The sequence below is a fragment of the Macaca nemestrina genome, chromosome 3, assembly GCF_043159975.1.
Source record: "Macaca nemestrina isolate mMacNem1 chromosome 3, mMacNem.hap1, whole genome shotgun sequence".
NCBI lineage: Eukaryota > Metazoa > Chordata > Mammalia > Primates > Cercopithecidae > Macaca > Macaca nemestrina.
Window position 1 is genome coordinate 183,552,498 of NC_092127.1, and position 21,587 is coordinate 183,574,084.

General features: G+C 38.1%; 1 long non-coding RNA gene across 1 annotated transcript in view; it reads right to left on the minus strand.

Moving 5' to 3' along the window:
- LOC105487922 (uncharacterized) overlaps positions 1-21,587 on the minus strand; it is a 95,049-nt gene that overhangs the window by 16,155 nt on the left and 57,307 nt on the right. The window contains exons 3-4 of the long non-coding RNA XR_011621458.1: positions 16,196-16,348; positions 13,035-13,142 (exon numbers count right to left, since the gene is read on the minus strand). This is a non-coding gene — a long non-coding RNA (uncharacterized lncRNA). The remainder of the gene's footprint in view (positions 1-13,034; positions 13,143-16,195; positions 16,349-21,587) is intronic.

The following is a 21,587-nucleotide window of genomic DNA, read 5'->3' on the forward strand; positions in this document are numbered from 1 at the left end:
TTTAATTATTAGACTTGTTCTAAGAAATTCAAGGTAAAGTCCCTTTAGCAACAACCATTCTTTGTTTGATAGAGTCAAATAAACATTATTCTAGTTTCTTTCCTCTCTCAACTTTGTAAATGCAGCATCATTAGGAAGCATCATTGCCTGGGGAGGCATATAACATTACTCCTATCTTCCCCATTCACTGAATTTTTTTCAAAAAAAAATGAAAGGAGAGGAAAGGAGAGAATGGAAAGGGAGCTGAGGTGAGGGAACAGGAGAGGCAAATATAATGCTGTCATTCTAGCTATGACCTAAGGACATATCCACCTTGTTGTGGAGGCTCTTAAAAAACAGTCCCCCCAAAAGTCCTTTGTGGCTTTGAAAAGAACAAACTGCTACCAGCAGTTACTATGTTTATATCTGAACGGAAGGGGTTTTTAATTTATTAGGTATATGGGTTTTATTATTCTCATTAGGACTGCCCTACATTTTCAAAAAAACTTTTGAAAAACAATATTCAGAATAATGCAATAATAAATTTTGCAATTCTTCAACTCCCAGAGAATAAATACAAAATCTATTAGTATTCCATTCCAGTGGAATTTCCAGGAAAGCTTCACAAATACAAACACTTCTTAAACTTCCAAGGAAATTTGGCATTATGCAGAGAAAAAATATTAAAAGGAAGCAATATCACCATTTTCTTTTGAAGGATAATTCACAATTTTAACATAAAAACAATTCTTTTTACAATGCTTGGGCTGAATTAGACATGAAGAAAATATTGGGGGCAACTAACATTGCAAAGAAGGGATGTTATCAGATTATAATTTATTCTGTTTTCTTATAAGCCAAATGTAAAGTTGATTATAACAGAAAGGCTTAGTTTCAGATGAGCTCTTACTGCAGGATTTATGAATATCATTTTAATCTCTCTAATAAGAGAGAAAAGCATATTATTTTCCAATAGCCATGTGGTCCATGGGCAGGCACAGCCCTCTAGACCAATCTGCAGGTAGGTTTCAGAGACTCCAAGAAGAATTGCTCCAAGTCTAGATTGTGCCCACTCTTCCTGCATCTAGTAGCCCCTCAGTAAAGACTAAGAGATAAGTAAAATCTATCTGACCTTCTCAAAATTAAGGATGTGGAAAAGATGGAAAACAGACAAAGCTGAGCAACTTTTCAAGTGAAGAAGGTAAAAGAGTGGCTGTATTTGGTCCATTTTGACACTGCTATAAACAACTACCTGAGACTGGGTAATTTATAAAAAAAGAGATTTAATTGACTCAGTTTCACAAGGCTGGGGAAGCCTCAGGAAACTTACAATCACGGCAGAAAGCAAAGGGAAAGTAAGCACGTCTTACCATGGTGGCAGGAGAGTGCAAAGGGTGAAGCACTATACTTTTAAGCAACCAAATCTCTTGAGAATTCCATCAGAAGACAAGAGTAGGGGGATGGTGCTAAGCCATTAGAAACTGCCCCCATGATCCAGTCAACTCCCACAAGACCCCTCCTTCAACATGTGGGAATTACAATTTGACATGAGATTTGGGTGGGGACACAGAGCCAACAGATCAGTGACCAAAAGAAATGACAAAGCCATTCTCATAATGTGAGCACCTACCATGTAACAGTCACCATTATAGGTGTTTTTACATTGTGGAAATAAAGAAAGGCCATCTAAATAAGAACTGACAAAGGCTATTTATTCAGAATTTGCTGCAGCAATAGAGTCAACCACTACCTCTTGCATTTTGGCAGAGATCCAAAGGCAGACAGAGGCACTGGAAAGCTTTATAGTGGAAAGAAGGGAAGGCTTCAGGTGTGCACCGATTAGAGGCGGTTGGCCTGGGGAAGCCACAGGGGGACTAATTAGGAGCAGAATAACCTTTACAATTGGTTGGGGGATGCATATTTGACTTTCTCTGGTTGGTATAAACTTGGAAATATGGATATAAATTAGTAAAACTGTCATTTATTAATTAAGTCTAGGTCATTTGGGATTCATTGTTGGAGAAGTTGTTGTTTGATATTCTGGATTGCCACTAAAGCTAGTAATCTGCTTTCCTAGAAGTGTGACTTACAGCAGCCCAGCTTCCTGGGCTGGTTACTGTAGATATCAATTGTATCCCTGGGCTGTTTACTGCAGATATGGGTTGCACTCCTGGGCTGGTTACTGTAGATATGGGCTCGACTCCTGGGCTGGTTACTGTAGATATGGGCTGAATTGCTGGGCTTGTTACTGTAGGTATGGGTTGGATTCCTAGTTGGTTACTATAGATATGTGTTGGACTCCTGGGCTGGCTACTGTAGATAAGGGATGGACTCCTAAGCTGGTTACTGTAGCTATGGGTTGGATTCCTGAGCTGGTTACTGTAGCTATGGGTTGGTTTCCTGAGCTGGTTACTGTAGCTATGGGTTGGATTCCTGAACTGGTTACTGTAGCTATGAGTTGGATTCCTGAGCTGGCTACTATAGATATGGGTTGGATTCCTGGGCTGGTTACTGCAGATATGGGTTGGATTCCTGGGGTGGTTACTGTAGATATGGGCTGGATTCCTGGGCTGGTTACTGTAGATACAGGCTGGACTCCTGGGCTAGTTACTGTAGATGTGGACTGGATTCCTAGGCCAGTTACTGTAGATATGGGTTGGATTACTGGGTTGGTTACTGTAAATATGGGTTGGATTCCTGGGCTGGTTACTGTAGATATGGGCTGGATTCCTGGGCTGCTTACTGTAGATACAGGCTGGACTCCTGGGCTAGTTACTGTAGATGTGGACTGGATTCCTAGGCCAGTTACTGTAGATATGGGTTGGATTACTGGGCTGGTTACTGCAGATATGGGTTGGATTCCTGGGGTGGTTACTGTAGATATGGGCTGGATTCCTGGGCTAATTACTGTAGATGTGGACTGGATTCCTAGGCCGGTTACTGTAGATATGGGTTGGATTACTGGGCTGGTTACTATAGATATGGGTTGGACTCCTGGGCTCGCTACTGTAAATATGGACTGAATTCCTGGGCTGGTTGCTGCAGTTGGTGGGTCAGGGTTTTATTTCATGTGGTCTGGCCATTCATTGTCTGCTTGTATATTCAGCCTCTCCACACAGATTGGCTCATTTCATTCTCACCTCTACTCTGTGAATTAGGAATTATCTTCCCATTTCATGACAAAGTAAACTGAACCTCAGAAGCTGACAGAATCCTGTTTTAACAACTCAGCTCTCAATTTCTGAGTCACAAATTTAATTCAGGCTTATCACCATATTACTCTGTACAGACATGGAGACCTTTAGCCTGATCCACTGTTTTAAATCTTGGATGATCAAGAACACAAGCTTTCTTACTGATGACAGTGCTTAGGGGAATGTTCCCCCAGGCAACCCTCAGAGCCAGTACCTCTGTACCATATCCTAACTGCTTCCAAAAAAGCTTCTAGATACAAATATAAGTCTAACAGATGTTGAGTTACTCCTCCCATTACTGTGTGCCTGTCCACTGTTCATCCATCCTTCCTCAATTTATCAGTCTAGTATGAAAAATGCTAATGCAGGATTTAAGGGCTGGGGTACAGCCAAATGAATTAATTTGGAATTATAACCTATGGTTATTCCACATCCTATTAAATTTGAGAGTTATTTAAAGATACTGTGATAATCAGCTGAGTACCATGTGAGAAATAGGCTAGGGCATTCATTACAAGAGTCAATGCATATCATCCAAGAAGGGGATGAGGTTAGGGTTCAGGAAAGCTTAGACACCAAAGATGGGCACCCAGATGGAGGGGAGGCATGCACCTTTGTCCTCAGCTGTTTTACCTCAGGGCTACTTCCCACTGGTTGCTTAGGTAACTCACCTTTTCCCAGAGATAAGCTATTCCTTGCATGGTTTGACATCTTCCTTTGCTGTTATCTGTTTCCAGGCCTGGACTAATATTTCTGCATGGCCTCACGTGGCTAACAATAGCTGATGATAGGCAGGGTTTGGAGTAGAGCTTTGGGACCACAATCTCATCAATCGTCCCACTTCCAGGTTTTTCTGCCCCAGGAGGTATGCCCTTAAGCCTGTAGTAGCAAAGCCAATATCACTTTTCCTCGGAGCAAGGCAAGCATTTAATCATTACAATTTGCTGCATGGTTCCTCTGGTAAGTGGAAACCTAAAATCAAGGTTTGCCAGGGCTGCCATTACAAAGTAGCACAGATTGGGTGGCTTAAACAACAGAAATGTATTTATTAACAGTTCTGGAGGCTAGAAGTTTAAAATTAAGGTGCCAGCGTGGTTGGTGTCTCCCGTGGTCTCTCTCCTTTAACTGTGGAGGGCATTTTCTTTTGTCGTCACGTGATCTTTTCTGTGTTTTTGTCCCAATCTCCTCATCTTATAGGGACACCAGTCATACTGAATTAGGGCAAACCCTGACCTTCATTTTAGCTTAATTATCTCTGTAAAGGCCCTATCTCTAAATACAGTCATATTCTGAGGTACTGGGGGTCAAGACTTCAACAAATGAATTTTGGGGAATACAATTTGTCTTGCAACACAAGGCTCCAGCTCGCATACAAAGTGGGACTCCTGGAAGCACCATCTCTACATCCCAATGGTTGGGTCAGCTTGACCAACTCTGAGTTCTCTGAGACAGCCCTAGACACCTGGACCAGTAACTGGCACAGAGAATGCTGGAAGTTTCCAGATAAGTCTTATCTAAGAAGCTAACGGCTTGCCCGTTACAAATATTCCCAGGAAGTCAAAATGAGAAGCAATGTCCTGCCCAGTAGTAACAGTAAATTCAATAAATTTCCACTTCTGAGCAATGTGATGAGCAACTCTGCCCCCATGAAGGAAAAGTGGGAGGCTTAGCGTGGGCTGGGGAAAGGAGGAAAAACTGAAGTAGAAGTTCTCTCTTCTTTGGTTAGAGTCTAAATCAAGGTAGCCTCTAACCTTCTCCCAGCAGCTAGTACTGCTCTGCTCTTGGCCCCAGCCATCGTGCATAGGCCCCAAGAGCTTCCACATTCTCCCTCCATCTGCCCCTCGCCTTCCCAGCTCCAGCACCTGCCAGAACCCAGCCACTCTTGCTCACTGCCCGGCACGACATCCTCTGTCTTGAGATTTAGGAGCAAAGCATCCTTATCAACTCCTCAATATCAAAGCTCTGCCAGGAACTCGCCCTCCATGAAATGGATAGATCAAAACCCTGAGGATTTTGACATTTATGTTTTTAATAGATTTTTTTCCCTTCTTAAAACACCCACAGGCTGTGACTGAAGTGGAAATGTGTTTGCTTTTAATTGCAGTGCATGCTTCATCTGCTCTGAGGCTGCGAATCCTCCCTCTCCTCAGAAGCTTAGCGTTTGTATCAAACAGAGCTGGGAATGTGAAGAGGAACAAAAGGTCTGAAATACCACACGATAAGAAAATTCTTCTAAAACTCTTCAATAACAGGAATCTAGAGAGAGTTTAATTCATAGACGAAGAAGATTTAGAGGACAATGCCACTGCAAACCTTTTAATAATTGTTTCTTGCAACCCCGATCCCCCATTTGGAAACTGGCTGCATTTCTCTTCATTTAAAAGGTAAATATTTCTAAGTCTGTGGCAACATCATTCTATAACAAGCATTCACTGAGTGCCTCATAGGTTCTTTGGGGCACAGAAGGATGAATGAAGCGTGGCTCTTGCTTCAAGTTGCTTAGAACTCAGTAGCTTCAAAGTGGTTCTCCAGACTGCATACATATACCAGATAAAACTGGAAACCTTTTCCCATCTGAGTCCAGTTGGTCTCATGCCTAAAGTTCTCCTAAAGGTTTTGCTTAAAACATTTTCAAGCCACCTGTTCACATGTCTGAATCTAATATTCTCTTCTGTGTTCTGAATTGGGATTAGTTGCAAATATTAAGAATCCTGCTTTCTTGAATAAGAGGATTATAAGCATTCTTTAGAGGTCTCAGAGTTCAATTACTAACTTCTCTGCATAATAACAAGTATCATTCCTTCAACAGCAATATTTTCATTAGAATGAGCAAGGCTGAGTTGCTTGCTCTAATACCTACTCTGGAGATACATATTTCTAGCTTCAAACACATGCATCTAAACTAACAGACTCTGAGAATCACTTTTGGTACAGCTCCCTGTAAAGGAGTGAAGTGCACACAAGAGATCTTCCCCATATCTGTTCCTCCCTTCCTCCCTCCTGGTTTCTGACCTTAGTTTCTTCCTCTTTCCTGCATAATTGTAAAGCAGAGCATCTCAATATCAGGTAAGTCTGAGAGTGTATACATTGTTTCTCAGGTTTTTACACTAGCCCCACCTCTGATTCAGGCTAGCCAAGCCCTAACCTAAAATGACACAACTATCTCAGGGGTGTATGAGTTGACATTTATTTCTAGTCAAGACACATTGATCTGGCACCTAATGTGCACTATAGCCTGTACTGGTTCTACCTTGGATACAAGTTATGGAAAACAAGGTGTCTCTCCTGTTATAGCATCCTGGTACTACTGTCATACAGGACACCCTGTCACACAAAGACATTTGTCCTCTGCTGCAGCTGGTTCTTTTCTTCCCATAGCTCAACATTTGCACTTTCTTCTCCTCCACTTACCTACCTAATCTCTACCATCTGGACAAGCAGATGTGCTTTGCTAACACTGTAAAATAGATTATACACATAAACATATTATTTCCATTTTAGAGATGAGAAAACTAAGGATTAGAGACTATAAGTGACTTATATATAATATTCACATTCACGATGAATAGTTGAAATAAGTTTAGTTATTCTAAATCCAAAGCTCATGGTCTTTCATCAATATAAAGAATTGATGGTGAAATTATATCTTGCAATTTAGAGCTTTGTAGGAAATGCATATTTTTAGGAATATTATCTCATTTTGCTGTCACCGCAGCTCTATGGGAAAGAGATGGTAATATCATGCATGGATTTCAACCTACCCCTGAATAACTCAGAAAATTAAGACAATCCTTTGTAATATCACAGTCTCACCTTCCTCATCTGAAAGGAAGGATAGAGTTAAATAACCCTCCCTTGAAATGCTCAGAAACACAATGAGTTAGAATGAAAGTTAAAATATGTTTCCTAGCACTTTCTACTGGCCACTTGAGTTCAACTCCCTTTTCATCTGTCTTAATTTCGTACCAGCCTAGGTTGATTCAGATCATCTCTAAAGTTCCTTTCCAGGCTTAAAATTTTATTTAAACAAACCTAACCATTTCTTATTCCATTCCTTCTTGTAGCCACGTGACTATGCTATTTGGTTCACAGCCAAATTATGCAAAGAATTCGTAAAAGATTGATAGGATGGTCTTTTCATCCAAGCATACATCCATGGGCTACAATCGTGCTGATTCAAGATGAGTTTAAGTGACATCAGAGGGAAGTTTCCTTTCCCCTTTCCCCTCTACCTACCAGGCTATTATTATTAACATCAGCCAGAGGCAAGGAAGTGATAGGTACAAGCCACAGACACAGTAAATGAATTATCTTAAGCAACTTATTCCTTGGCAGTGAGGCAAGCAAGCCAGCAACTTATCTGCAGTACAACTCCAACTTTTTCCAAATCAGTTGGCATAGTGTCATCACTGGCTTGCATATTCTACCTAGTTTTCGTTTTTCTAAAAAAATACAGGAATTCTGTTCATGTTTTTTCTCCTTCTTTCTTTTCATTAAAAAGGAAGTATTTTCTAATTCCAGAGACTGATTAAAGAGTAGACAGGAAGTCTGACAGTTATCAGAGAATTTGAAGTTAAAATCAGGGTCTGTAGTAGACTTGCTTTTACATATTGATGCCAGAGTCACCTAAGGTTATTTGAGGTTAATAGCTGGAGATTGAGCTGTTCAGCTCCCCTCAATTTGGAGATTAATTCTCTTTCTTTGCAAAGAACTCCACCATTTAGTCAGGGTTCCACTCTACTGGACTTGTTTTCTCTCTTTTCATTTAATCTAATTTGATGAAACTAATCCTTTGCACCAGACCACCTCCATCACTCAGCTCCCCAAACCCACGGGCGGGAAAAAACAAAACAAACAATAGTTGAAAAATGTATCCAATCAACCAGAAGCAAATGTATTTCTAATTCAAGATTATGAATATGGGTCACCCTTTAGAACAAGCAAACACAAGTCAAGCATCGTTCTTCTTAATTTGTTCCAGGTCATTGTTCTCTGCCTGGCTGCAGAACGCTAATGGATCATCTTGATAAAAATTCATTTTTTCATCCATCTGTTATATTGTACTTTTAATGTCAATTTCTCCTAATGTATCTTGATTTTGCCCCAGCCCCAGCTGCAAACACACTACATTTTATTAAAATAAAGCCTCATGTCTCGTGTCTCTAAATGAGGGAAATAGCTACAAGATCATTTTCTCCCCCTACATTTGCAGTTTTAAGTTTCAACATATGTTAGCATAATGCTTTCATTCAATACCATTTTTAAAGACAGAGGCCTTTCTGAATCAATTTCTTAGATTCAGAACCAGGTCAAATCAAATAAGCAGTTTATGCATGTAAGAAAAGAGGTATCTGATGGCAACAAATGTCAAAGGCAATAGAGAAGAGATCATTTCATTTGGGAAACAATTCTTAAAGCATAGAAAGTTTTCTTATATCCTAATCAAATGAGAAAATGGAAGGGGTAAAAACCTAATTTTTTCCATAGCTATCTGACAAAACAGACCGATTAAAGTTTTTAAAGTAAGAAATGTGCAGACAGACGACTTCCCAAGTTCATATATGAATTATAAAGCTATATACTCAGAGTGGGAAGATGCTTCTAAGCAAACCCACACCTCAGCAGCCCTTCTCTGGCTGTAACTCCAGACACCAGAGCAAGACCAGGGGAAACTTGGCAGAGACAAAACACTATGACTGCAAATGTGGACAGAGAGCCATATAATAGGAGAGGCAAGACAGATAAAGTCAGATGCCAGTTAAAAACGAAGAAACTGAAACATGAATAATTTTAAGGATTTGCCCAATAGTAACATTTGCAACAAAAAAGACAACAAAACTCAGACTGTTGGTCTTGAGTCATAACTTGCAGACCTTGGGATACCTTGAAAGTGTCTTAAGGGAGCACATGACAGAGTCTGTATACAGCAGTGTTTTAGGAAAATGGGTGAGTATAACGCATTGGTTCTCCAATCCACTGAGTCATATCTGCTCAGGGACTTAGGAGAACAGTCTACCAGTTTCTATTCATTCTGGCATTTGGGGGACTCCAAAGATGATTATTGTCCTGTTGCTTCCTGGAATAGAGTCCTTACACCTTCCGATGGTCTACAAAGCCTATGAGATTTGAGGCCTTCCCTGACCTCTCTGCAGACCTTACCCTTCCTCCCATGCTGCTGCCCCAATACTGGCCTTGTTACCACCACAGTACTTTGATTCTAGCTATTCCGTCAAACTGAGAGGCTTCTCTGCACCCCTCACCCCCCAAAGCTTTGCATAGCCAACTCCTTCTCATTTGTTTCTCATTTCAGATGTTTCCTCCTCAAATTGACCTACCCCAACCACCCTATGTAAAATACCTCTCCTCATCACTCTTTACCAGTAGTAATTGTTTGCATTGGGATTAACGCTATTTGATATTTCCTTGTTTGTTTGCTTACTAAGTCTTGCTCCACACAGAACACTCTTAGAATGCAACCTTCTAGAGCAGAAAATGTATCACCAATACCTGGCACGTAATGGAATCTTGACAAATGTTTGAATAAATGTAGCACAAACCCAGACAAACAGATTGGAAGGCAAAACTCCCTTCAATGTTGGTCTGCATGCTGATTTGAAAAAAAAAAAAAAAAAAAAAAAAAAAAAAAAAAAAAAAACGGGTTGGGGGGAGGTTATGGAAAACTATTTCTTCCTTCCTGGGATTGTTTCATTACCATTGCCCACTTCCATGAAGCACCCTCTCACCTAGTGTAGTCAGTATTCATCTTTTTATTTGTATGTCCTTGCAAGGCAGTAGCTTTATTATATATTTAAATTTGCCTAAATGATTATATATATAAATATAATATATATTTATATATATATAAAATCCTGTTTCTTTGTTCATTCAGTAACATATTCTTAGACATATTCTCGGTCATAATTTCATATGTAGCATATCATTTCTAGCAGCCGCATGCTGCTCTGTAGCATGCCTTCACCAAACCTTACATTTCCCTTCTCTTGTGCTGAGTAACTCCCTGCTGCTATGAAAAGCACTGTGACAAATCTGCTCCTTTATGTCCCATTATGAATGTGAATGGGGATTTCTCTAGGATATCTATCCAAGAATGGAATTTTGGGGTCATAGGGCATTTGTATGCCCTAATTTGACTAAATTCTACATGGAAACCTGCAGTTCCTTGAATTTCTGAATGCCAAAGTGCCCAACGCACCTGCCAATTCCAGTTTTCTAATTTGTATGAATCTGATCATTTTAAACTGATAAACCTTTGTTATCCTATTTTTAAAAAGAATTTGTTTAAAAATAGGTTTGAGAACCTTGTTATATGCCATACATATGCGTATATGTCTGCATATTTTTGTATTTATGTTTTTTCCATTCATTTTGTTATTTTTTTCTAGGCTGGTTACCACATTATCTACAAAGAATAACATTCACATCTCCTCCTAAAATTCTAATTCCTCTGGCATATTTTCTTATAATTGAGTGCAAGGCATCTGGTGCACATGAACAATCATTGTGATAACTTGTTTTGAATTTTAGAGGCAATACATGCAACTTCTAAGCATTTTAGTTTTAAAACTAGCTTATTTGTTGTTAATCTTTCCAATTTTCTGATAAATGTATTGAAAGGTATAATACTGTAAAACATTTACATATGCTTTAGCCATGTCCCACAACTTTTGATATGTGTGTTTTCATTGCCCGTTGTTCTTCTTATTTATTTATTTATTTATTTTTTCTTTGAGACAGAGTCTCACTCTGTTGGCCAGGCTGGAGTGCAGCAGCATGATCCCGGCTCACTGCAACCTCTGCCTCTTGAGTACAAGTGGTTCTTCTGCCTCAACCTCCTGAGTAGCTGGGATTACACGCACCACCTCCCCTGGCTCTTTTTTTTTTTTTTTTTTTAGTAGAGATGGGGTTTCACCATATTAGCCAGACTGGTCTCAAACTCCTGGCCCCAACTGATCCGCCTGCCTCAGCCTCCCAAAGTGCTGTGGTTACAGGTGTGAGCCACCACACCCAGCCCCATTGTTCTAGATATTTCATAATTATTAAGACTTTCTTTGTAATTCAAAATTATTTAGTAATATGCTACTTATTCTGTATGCTTATAGGATTTTAAGACTATATTTATACTACTTATTTCTAATTTGACTGCACTGTGGCCGCAGAACATATTCTGTATAATACTGAGATTTAATTGGTAGTCTAGCACTTGGCCAATTTTTGTCAATGTTTCACATATGTTTGAGAAAAACGTGCATTCTCTGAGCAGTGAGAGTTCATTTAGATTTCTATAATTTTTCTTTATCTTCCAGACTCTAAGTGAACTGTGTTAAATTATGTAGTTATAAATGTTGAGTTTTTTATTTCTTCTGTTGTTTTCTTTCTGTTTATATAATTGTCTATATTAATAGTGCATATATGTTTATGATAGTTATAATTTCTAATGCTTTTGGTTTATTTTTTAATTTTCATGAAATATCCTATGATGCCATAGAAATGTTTTCTGAAACTCAACTTTTTAGATTATGATTGCCACTTAAGCATTTTTTGATGCTGTTGTTTACAATTGCCTGATAGTCTTCAACCTTTCTTTTCCCCAAACATTCTGTGTCTTTCTGTATTAAGAATGTCTTGGCCAGGCACGATGGCTCATGCTTGTAATTGCAGCACTTTGGGAGACTGAGGCAGGCGGATCACAAGGTCAGGAGATCGAGACCATCCTGACTAACACAGTGAAACCCCGTCTCTACTGAAAATACAAAAAATTAGCCAGGTGTGGTGGCAGGCACCTGTAGTCCCAGCTACTCGGGAGGCTGAGGCAGGAGAATGGTGTGAACCCTGGAGGCGAAGCTTGCAGTGAGCCGAGATCGCACCACTGCACTCCAGCCTGGGCGACAAAGCAAGACTCCATCTCAAAAAAAAAAAAAAAAAGAATGTCTTTTTGTTGGGAAACATGTTCCTAGATTTTGTTTTTGCCTTTCTTTTGGTAAGTTTAATTCATTTACATTCATTGTAATTTTTAAATTATGCATCATATTTCACATTTCAATTTACTACATTTTCGTTTTATTTGTTTTTTATTTTCTATTTTCAATTGATATGTCAAATTTATAATCAGTGGTTTAAATTTATACTTTTTTTTATTATGGCGGATAACCTTAAACTGATGGCATTTACTAATATTTAATGACTTCTATTGATTTTTTAAGATTACAATTATATATTATTTTCCTAAAACAATACAAGTAGCTTAGAGTGGATCTTCAATTGTCCCTATGTTCACTTTTTTGATATTGCTAATAATTCTGGATTGATATAAATCTCCTTCTATTCTTCTTTAATTTTTGTTGATCCTTGCTCTTTTAAAACATAATGAGCTTTACTAAGTGTTTTTATCATTTTTATTTTCTTTAACTCTTGTGACATCCCTCTAGAGTTATTTCTAGTATTTGAGTACTTCCTGTAAAAGAGTTTCAATATATGTATTCAATTTACAAAATTTTAAAGACTTTGTAAGCCGGAGTATCTATTTATTGGATCCACAAATTTTAATGACAGCATGATTGGATACAAATCTCTACATGCAGAGAAATTTTTCTCCAATACTTCAAACATATTACTTCATAATTTTCTTGCATCAAATAATGTGATTCACAAATCTGTTAATTAAATTAATTTTTTTTTCTGTAAGAGGACTATTCTTTCCAGAAGCCCTAACTTTTTTTTATCTGTTATGTTCTTAAATTTTACTGTAACATATGTACCAGTGGGTGAATTATTTAAGATAGATCAGCTATGGTGTAGTAACCCCCAAACATCAGTAACTTAATACAATAAAGGTTTATTTACTTATCACACAAATTTCAATGTAGGTTTACATGGTCTCTTCTCCACCCCATGACTCAAACATCTAGGTTCCTTCCATCTTCACAGGTTCTCATCTCAACAGATGGCCTCCTTGGTTGCAATGAAAGACAAAGAGAGACATTAGAGAATTGCAAGGGATATAGTCAATGACTAATTCTAGGAGTGTCTTATATCAATTCTACCTACAAAAATACTGTAATCTTATTATAAGGAAGTCAGAAATATTATTTCCTTTGGGTCCAAATAGAATACTCCTAGACCTCATGCCATCACAGAATCCAGCTCAAACCCTAGAGTCTCCAGGTAATGCTCAATAATTTCTCTCAGGTCTAGATGTTAAACCTCCTGGTTCTATAAACCAAAACTACAGATAATCCTTTTAAAACTCACATAGAGAGTGGAAAAGGAAGAGGAGAACTGCAATAAATAATCTTATGTGTATAGTAAAAGAATAAAATAAGCAATAAGTAGCCACTGACCCATAACAATTTTGAAATCCAACTGAGTAGACATTAGGAACACACCTACACCAAGATTGGTGAAAATTTATTGGTTTCAACCTATGACCAATTACGTATATTTTAATTTATTTTAGAGCTGCAACATATTTTCCATGTTAGTCAGAACAAGACATGTTTGAAGTTGAAACAAATTAACTTGTCACAGTGACTTACCAGAACAAAAATAAATTTCTTATTTATATCAGCAGCAGCTCTCCTCTATCTGATATCTCAGAGACCCTGGCTTTTTCTATCTTGTGCTGCTGTCATATAAACAAATTATATAAATAAATAGTCCTATTGTCCACTCTAGTGCTTAAAATCTACACGTACATTGCCTCTGAATCATTCCTTACCACCAAGCAACCCATAGAACTTCTGTTAACACTAGCTCTAGAGAACACTGTTATTAATTTAAATCTAAGTCAATTCAGATCCTTAGTATGGCTACCTTATTACGGAATTATGTCTATAGTAATTTCATATATTGCACAAAACATTCCCACTCATTTCTTTGGTATGCCTTTCCCCCAATCTCTTGATTCTTTCTAACACTCTAATTTTTACAAATGTCCCATATTGCAATAGACATCTCTTGTTAGACTACACTAGCCTTGGGTTCTGATCTACTATGGACCTTCTGTTTCCTCATAAACAAGGTTTGATGGCTATATAATCTTCCTCTCCTGCTTTTGTTATTGTTGCTATTTTAGTCTTGACCTTTATCTACTTCCTATTTCTATCATAGCTAGGAGATAGAAAATTCTGTGAGAAATGTCTGTAAGTTAAGTTAATATACCTATAGTAAATATATTAACTTAGCTTACATTGCTTAAAGTTGGAGTTTTTATGCACCCCTTTTTATTTCAAGTCATTACAGACCATAAACACTGTTTATTGATCATATGGTCTTATTTCTCCCAGCCACCTCTCCACTTCTGATATGATACGGAAATGGTAACACTGTATCACTTCATTTATGAGAGGTTAGAAGAGTAATATGATTATAGAGTTAAATATCAACACAATTAAAACATGTATTTGACCAGTGTATTGTTGAGAATACACTGGTCCTGGCCTTATGCTTGGTAGTGAGAATTTAAGGAGGAAAAAGATACAGTAAAAAGGTGCTCTCAATCTAGATGGAAAAGACCCACACATAGCCAATTATTTTTTAAATGAGTCCAATGATAGATGTACGTACTGAGGGCTGTGAGATAGTAAATGAGGGCACCCAATCCATAAGGAAAAAGGTGACCAAGATGAATTTTAAAGGTAGATTTATTAGGTAAGCCCATTTTAAAGAGCAAAAAGAGCATGAGCAGAGACAGATATGAGAAACAGTATGACGCTGACTTCACCCAGCATTAGATATCATGGGGAATGAGTCTGAAGGAAGAAGTGGTGGAAGATGGAGCCAGAGATATTATACAGTCCAAAATCACTAGAGTCCTTCAGTGGCAGGCTAAGGCTCTTAGACTTCAACCCAAAGGGACTGTGAAGTCCTTAAAGAAAATTAAGCAGAAGACTGACCCAGATGATGTAGAGCTTAGATAAACCCTTTGTGCTTCACTCTCCTTACTACATCTGTGCAGAATATTTCCAGAAACAGTCCTTTTTAGAAATCACTTTCTCAGCACCCCTTTGTGTTAAGCATCTGTATTAGGCCGTTCTTTCCTTGCTGTGAAAGCATACCTAAGACTAGGTAATTTATAAAGTAAAGAGGTTTAGTTGGCTCACAGTTCTGCAAGTTTTATGTGAAGCATAATTCTGGCATCTTCTTTGCTTCTGCGGAGGCTTCAGGAAGCTTAAAATCATGGCAGAAGGTGAAGGAGAAGCAGCTGTCTCATATGATGAGAGCAGGAGCAAAAGAGAGAGTCAGGGCACGGGGGTGGAGGCGCTACACACTTTTAAATGAGCGTATCTCACAAGAACTTACTATCATGAAGATAGCACTAAGCCATAAGGGATCTATCTCCATAATCCAATCACCTCCCACAAGGCCCCACCTCCAGCATCGGGGATTACAATTCAACATGAGATTTGGTTGGGAAGAAATATCCAAACTTTATTAACATCATCTTCTCACCTTCATCAGCCAAATAATCTGAGTAAACAGGCATCCCCCTGCTACCTGACCACAAAAGGACTGTCTGGAGCTCCTTCTTATACCTGCAGCACATCAGTCAGGGCAAACCTCAGACACAGACCAAGAGCAGAGCTCCTCTTTATCACACTGCTCATGGTGAATCCACTCAAGATTTGGTGGAAGTGTATCACATTTACCCACAGGAAAGTCAAACTCTTGGATATTCACCATGTTTCCACATCTAAATATCTTCTGAGTTTCTCATTTATTCACTCCACAAGCATTTGATAAGTTCCTACTATGCCAGCTAAAACCAAGATGAATTTTAAAAGCCAGGTATTGTGAATTTCTCCAGGAGCAGACTCTGAGACAGGATTCCTGTGTATTTAGTTCTTAAGGAAGTGCTCCCAGGAGAATTTCATAAAGGAGTAGAAGAAACAGAGGAGGAAAGAGGTTGAAGTCAAGCAAAGGTGATTTCAGGCAAAGTCCCAAAGAAGAGAGTTATAGCATGATTCTGCATAACACTAGAGTGTAAGTTAAATTCTAGAGCTTACCACAATTCAGAGCAAGAGATCTGGACTTGCATAATCCCACACAACTCAGTCATGGATGAAGCCCTCCCTGAGGGGTGTGCCATTGCAGGAACCTCAGGATCTCTTTGCTGCCCAAAAACCAGCTCTAGTAACCCAGGGTCTCAGGTATAGGTCCTTAGAAACAAAGAAACACCAAAGCTGAAGCATATATACTAAGAAAGGGTAAGAAAGATGTGAATATATCTGAGTAGAATAGCAGTTAGATCTTCTAGGGTCATCAAGAAACTCATAATTTAATGGGGAAGACAAAAATTTGGTCAGAAAGATATACTAAGGAATTTTACACACTCTGAATAGAAAGGGGTATATTACACCATTCAATAAATAAATACTGAAGTGATAACTCTCCTGTCCATATGAACGAAGTCTTCACCAAAGTGAAGGCGCTGGCTTTCTCTCTGTGCCACAGTGTTTTATCTTAATACCTTCCAGCAGGTTGAAACTTTATAATTTTATTGACGACTTCTAGTTTACAATCAGCTGCACTACAAAGGAACTCTTGTATTTTGTGTGATCTGTGATCAATGTGACTAGCAGATGTTAATTATTTGTCTCCTTTCTTCACTTGATAAAGCCTTCCTGTCACCAACAATCTTCTTATATTGCAAGTTGCAATTGGTCATAAACATTCAAGTTTACCTATAGGGTTACTTTGAATATTGCTATGACCAATGAATATTTCTTTTATTTTTTTGATTGACAAATAATAATTATATATTTATGAGTTCCATAATAATGTTTCAATACGTAGGATGTATAGTAAATGAATTAGCATAATTAGCATATCTACCATCTCAAATATTTATATCTTTGTGTTGAAAATATTCTTTACCCTCCTCCTAGCTATTTAAAACCATATACTTTCAACTGCACTCATCCTAGAGTGGTATAAAACACTAGAATTTATTCCTTCTCTCTAGCTGAAATTTTGTATCTTTTAACAAATCTCTCCTTATATTCTCTTCCTTCTACCTTTCCCAGCCTCTAGAATCTTTGTTTTTTTCAATAGAGACAGGATCTCACTATGTTGCTCAGGCTGGTCTTGAACTCCGACTCTCGAGCCATCCTCCCACCTTGGATTCCCAAAAAGCTGGGATTACAGGTGTGAACCACCGTGGCTTGTCCTATTCTACTTTTTATTTCCATGAGATAAACTGAGTTTTGCTTCCATATTTGAGTGAAAACATGCAGTGTTTAGCTTTATGTTACCAGCTTATTTCACTTAACGTAATGTCCTCCAGTTTCATCCATGTTGCTTCCAATGACAGGGTTTCAATTTTTATGGCGGAATAGTATTCCTCTGTGTGTGTGTGTGTGTGTGTGTGTGTGTGTGTGTGTGTGTGTATTTCTAAACTCTCACTTGTCACTAGAACCAGAACCTCTTTGTTTTATATGTTTATCAATGTCAAATTGCAGATCACAAATAAAATAATTTTTATTGATTTTCACAAGTTATGGGACTGCTTTCAACCTTGTCCAGAGTTTCTTACCATCAGTGTATAACTCATGCCTAAAGATGAAATGCCTGTTTACATGTTTAACATGAACATCACAGTGAGGTTGTTTTCTTTCCTAATTAATTGATTATGTTCCAAATAAAATCAGACAAGATTAAATGACTCTCCCCAAAATGCTCCTTATTTTAATTGCATATATTTTGACTTGAAAATTGTCTCATCTCTGGAGGACATAAAATTGTATTCAATTACTCATCAGAGCACAAGAAATTGGAGTCCTTCAGAATCCACAATGTGGATTCTGAATCTACCATCTCACACCAGTTAGAATGGCGATCATTAAAAAGTCAGGAAACAACAGATGCGGGAGGGGAGGTGGAGAAATAGGAACACTTTTACACTGTTGGTGGGAGTATAAATTAGTTTAACCATTGTGGAAGACTGTGGCAATTCCTCAAGGATCTAGAACTAGAAATACCATTTGACTCAGCAATCCCATTACTGGGTAAATACCCAAAGGATTATAAATCATTCTACTATAAAAACCCATGCACACATATGTTTAGTGCAGCACTATTTACAATAGCAAAGACTTGGAACCAACCCAAATGTCCATCAATGACAGACTGGATAAACAAAATGTGGCACATACACACCATGGAATGCTATGCAGCCATATAAAAGAATGAGTTCATGTCCTTTGCGGGGACATGGAGGAAGCTGGAAACCATCATTCTCAGCAAACTAACACAGGAAAATAAAATCAAATACTGCACATTCTCACTCATAAATGGGAGCTGAACAATGAGAACATACAGGCACAGGGAGGGGAACATCACACACCGGGGCCTATCAGGGGATTGGGGACTAGGGAAGGGATAGCATTAGGAGAAATATCTAATGTAGATGACGGGTTGATGGGTACAGCAAACCACCATGGCACATGTATACCTATGTAACAAACCTGCACATTCTGCACATGTATCCCAGAACTTAAGGATAATGATAAAAAGAAAATTGGTGTAAGAAATTTAGACTTCATATTTGTTACAATTAAGATGACATATTTCTGGAAAATATGATTTCCTCACAGGGTGACTTCTCATGTGCTCAAATAAACATTAGTTGTGTGATTGTGTTTATTTCCACAAATTTCCAGAGGGGTTTTGGGGTAACTTATAAGGTATCTTAAGAGCTGATAGGATTAGAAACATTAAAGGTAGGAATAAAGAATGTTGGTGAACAAGGGCATGGGCAAGGAACCAGTTAAACCATGAGGAAGCATCTTATAATGGCCTACAGAAGTACTGGGATAAAACTAGCAATTAATTGAGCAAGTTAGAATGTTCTTATGATCTGAGGGGAAACAGATTTGCTGCAAAAGCAATACAAGTAAAAACCAGTATCTATTAGACGTAAGAGAATATTAATTTCTGATTGTACAACTTTTAACAAGGTTAGGATGGCTTCCACACACTTGGAAGAAAAATTGAATTCTATTAATGTTGAGTGAGGACCAGCTGAGGAACCCAAAGCACTTCTCATTTTACAAAGATAGGAACATTTTAAAAAATTGAAATGGGCAGTTTTGTGGCACCCTGATGAGGTGCATAAATTATCCTAAAGAAAGCTAAATGAAGCCAAAAGAGAGATCTAAAAGGAGGGGTTTTAGGTTGAAACAAATGTGCATATCTTAACATGGGTGTGTGAATTGTTTGGAGTTAAAGAATTAGTTATTCATAGATGCATATATAATATCCTCTTTACAATGAGTTAGCTCAGTTGCATGGAAAAATGTGGAGCCTCCTTCTACTGGATTGGATGAATCGAATCTATAAGTAAATCGTACTGTGAGTTAATCACAAATTTAGCTCTAAACTTCCTAGCAAGCAACATAAAAACAGACAACTTTTACCTTAAATGATTTGAAATACTGACGAACTAAAAATAGGATAATGGCACAGATGAATTACAACTTTCCTTGATACTAAGATCCTATAGGAATTTATCCCAATGGTTGTTATAAAAGAGAGAGAGAGAGTTTGTGATATGATGAATAAACTGACCTACACAACATCCTTTCTATAAACCTCACTAAGCTTTTTATAAGGGCATTTCTCATAACATCAAAATAGGCTAAATAGATATTACAGCAAAATGAAATTCAGTTTTAAAATATCCTTCAAGGCAAGGTCTTGAATAAAATTATCTTGTTATTTTATGTGATCCATGTGTATGTTCAAGGCTATCTGAGGAAGAGACAGACCGATGTATCTCAAGCAATCCTCCCTGAATATCATTCCCCTTACCTGATCTTTGAGCAAAGGTGGAATAGTAGTGGTGAGCTTGACATTGTCTCTCCCTGTGAGATGCCCAGAGTTTGGCACATCTGTGATTTCTGTTGCATGCAGACCTGTGTGCTGGGAAATCAGCAAGCCAAGCTCAGGGGAAATAAGCTTTTTCGGGAACTGAAGAGCCAGATTGTAACAAATGCCTGGAAGCCAGCCTGTCCATTTCCACCTAGACAGGGGATTAGGAAGAACTTTCCTGGAGTGGGATTGACTCAGAAAATTGTTTCCAATCCACTCACATGACTCACTAATTAAGGCTTTCAAATCCCTCTCTATATGATTGTGGAAAAAAAGACAAGGCTAAATAGATATCCATGTAGGACAAAAACAAACAAATTTTTAAAACCACTTTGATAAATCACCTGCCAAGTATCTAAATTTGGACTATTCTACTTCCTAAAGGATCCTCCAAGGTAAAACTATTTGGGAAATGTACAACCTCCTAAGGCAATTTATTAAATGAATTTATAAGATTATAAGCAATGTAAAGTGAACCCCTAGAATTCCCCACTAATTTATAACTCGCCCATCAGTGTATAAAAGTCTCTAGCTAATCCTGACCCTTGGATGTGTACACTTAAAAGGGTAATTGTGCTATATTTTCCCAGAAGGAAACTTTTCTGTTTACCCGATAATTTCATTTCTAGAAATTTACCCTACACATATACATGTAAATGTGTGAAAAACTGTACTAACTAGAATGTCTGCTCCAGCAAGAAACTGGAAGCTATTTTAATGTCTGTCCATAGAGGGCTGATTAAAGGTGGGGAATTCTGTACTGTCATCAGAGAGGATAAATCTATTATATATTGGCTGATGGAGAAATAATATAAATAGATTTATTAAATGGCAAATGAGTAAAGTGCACAAGTGTTAATGGTATAACTAGTGTGTGTGTGTGTGTGTGTGTGTACTGAAAAACTATTACAGCAAACTGTAAATAGAGGGAGGAACATTGGTAAATGGCAAACCACATTTAAACAGCCCATCTAAGCCTCTCAACAACAAAATCTGTGCTCTTTGCACCACATGAAAGAGTAGACACATTTGGCCTCATTTTCAAAGGACACACACAGCTATTAAATGGCACGTAGGCCTTCATCAGATAGCAAGGCCCACACACACTCTTTCCTTCTACATATTACTTTCTACAATCATTCAGTTTTCTTTGAGTGTCTTTTTTTAAATTGCTATAGAAATGTATATCCTAAGAACCAAACCCATCTCAACCTCTTTCAAGCCATGCTTTTTCTGGCAAAGGGCCTCATTTGTAGCTTTTATTGCCTCAGTTCTTGATTTATCACCACACCCTGGGCTGTCCTGTTGGGTGAAAGGTCTGGCTTTTGATCTCAGTATATACATCCCATGACTGCTCTTGTCCATCTTCAGCAACTCCTTTATTTTCTCAGGATTATCATTCAGAAACAGATAAACACTCACACAAACACTCAATTTGCCTGAAATACTCACATTGAGCTTACATTTAATAAAACTTCACTCATGATATCAAACTTATGCACTCTGTACAAAGCTTTAGGGAGTTTT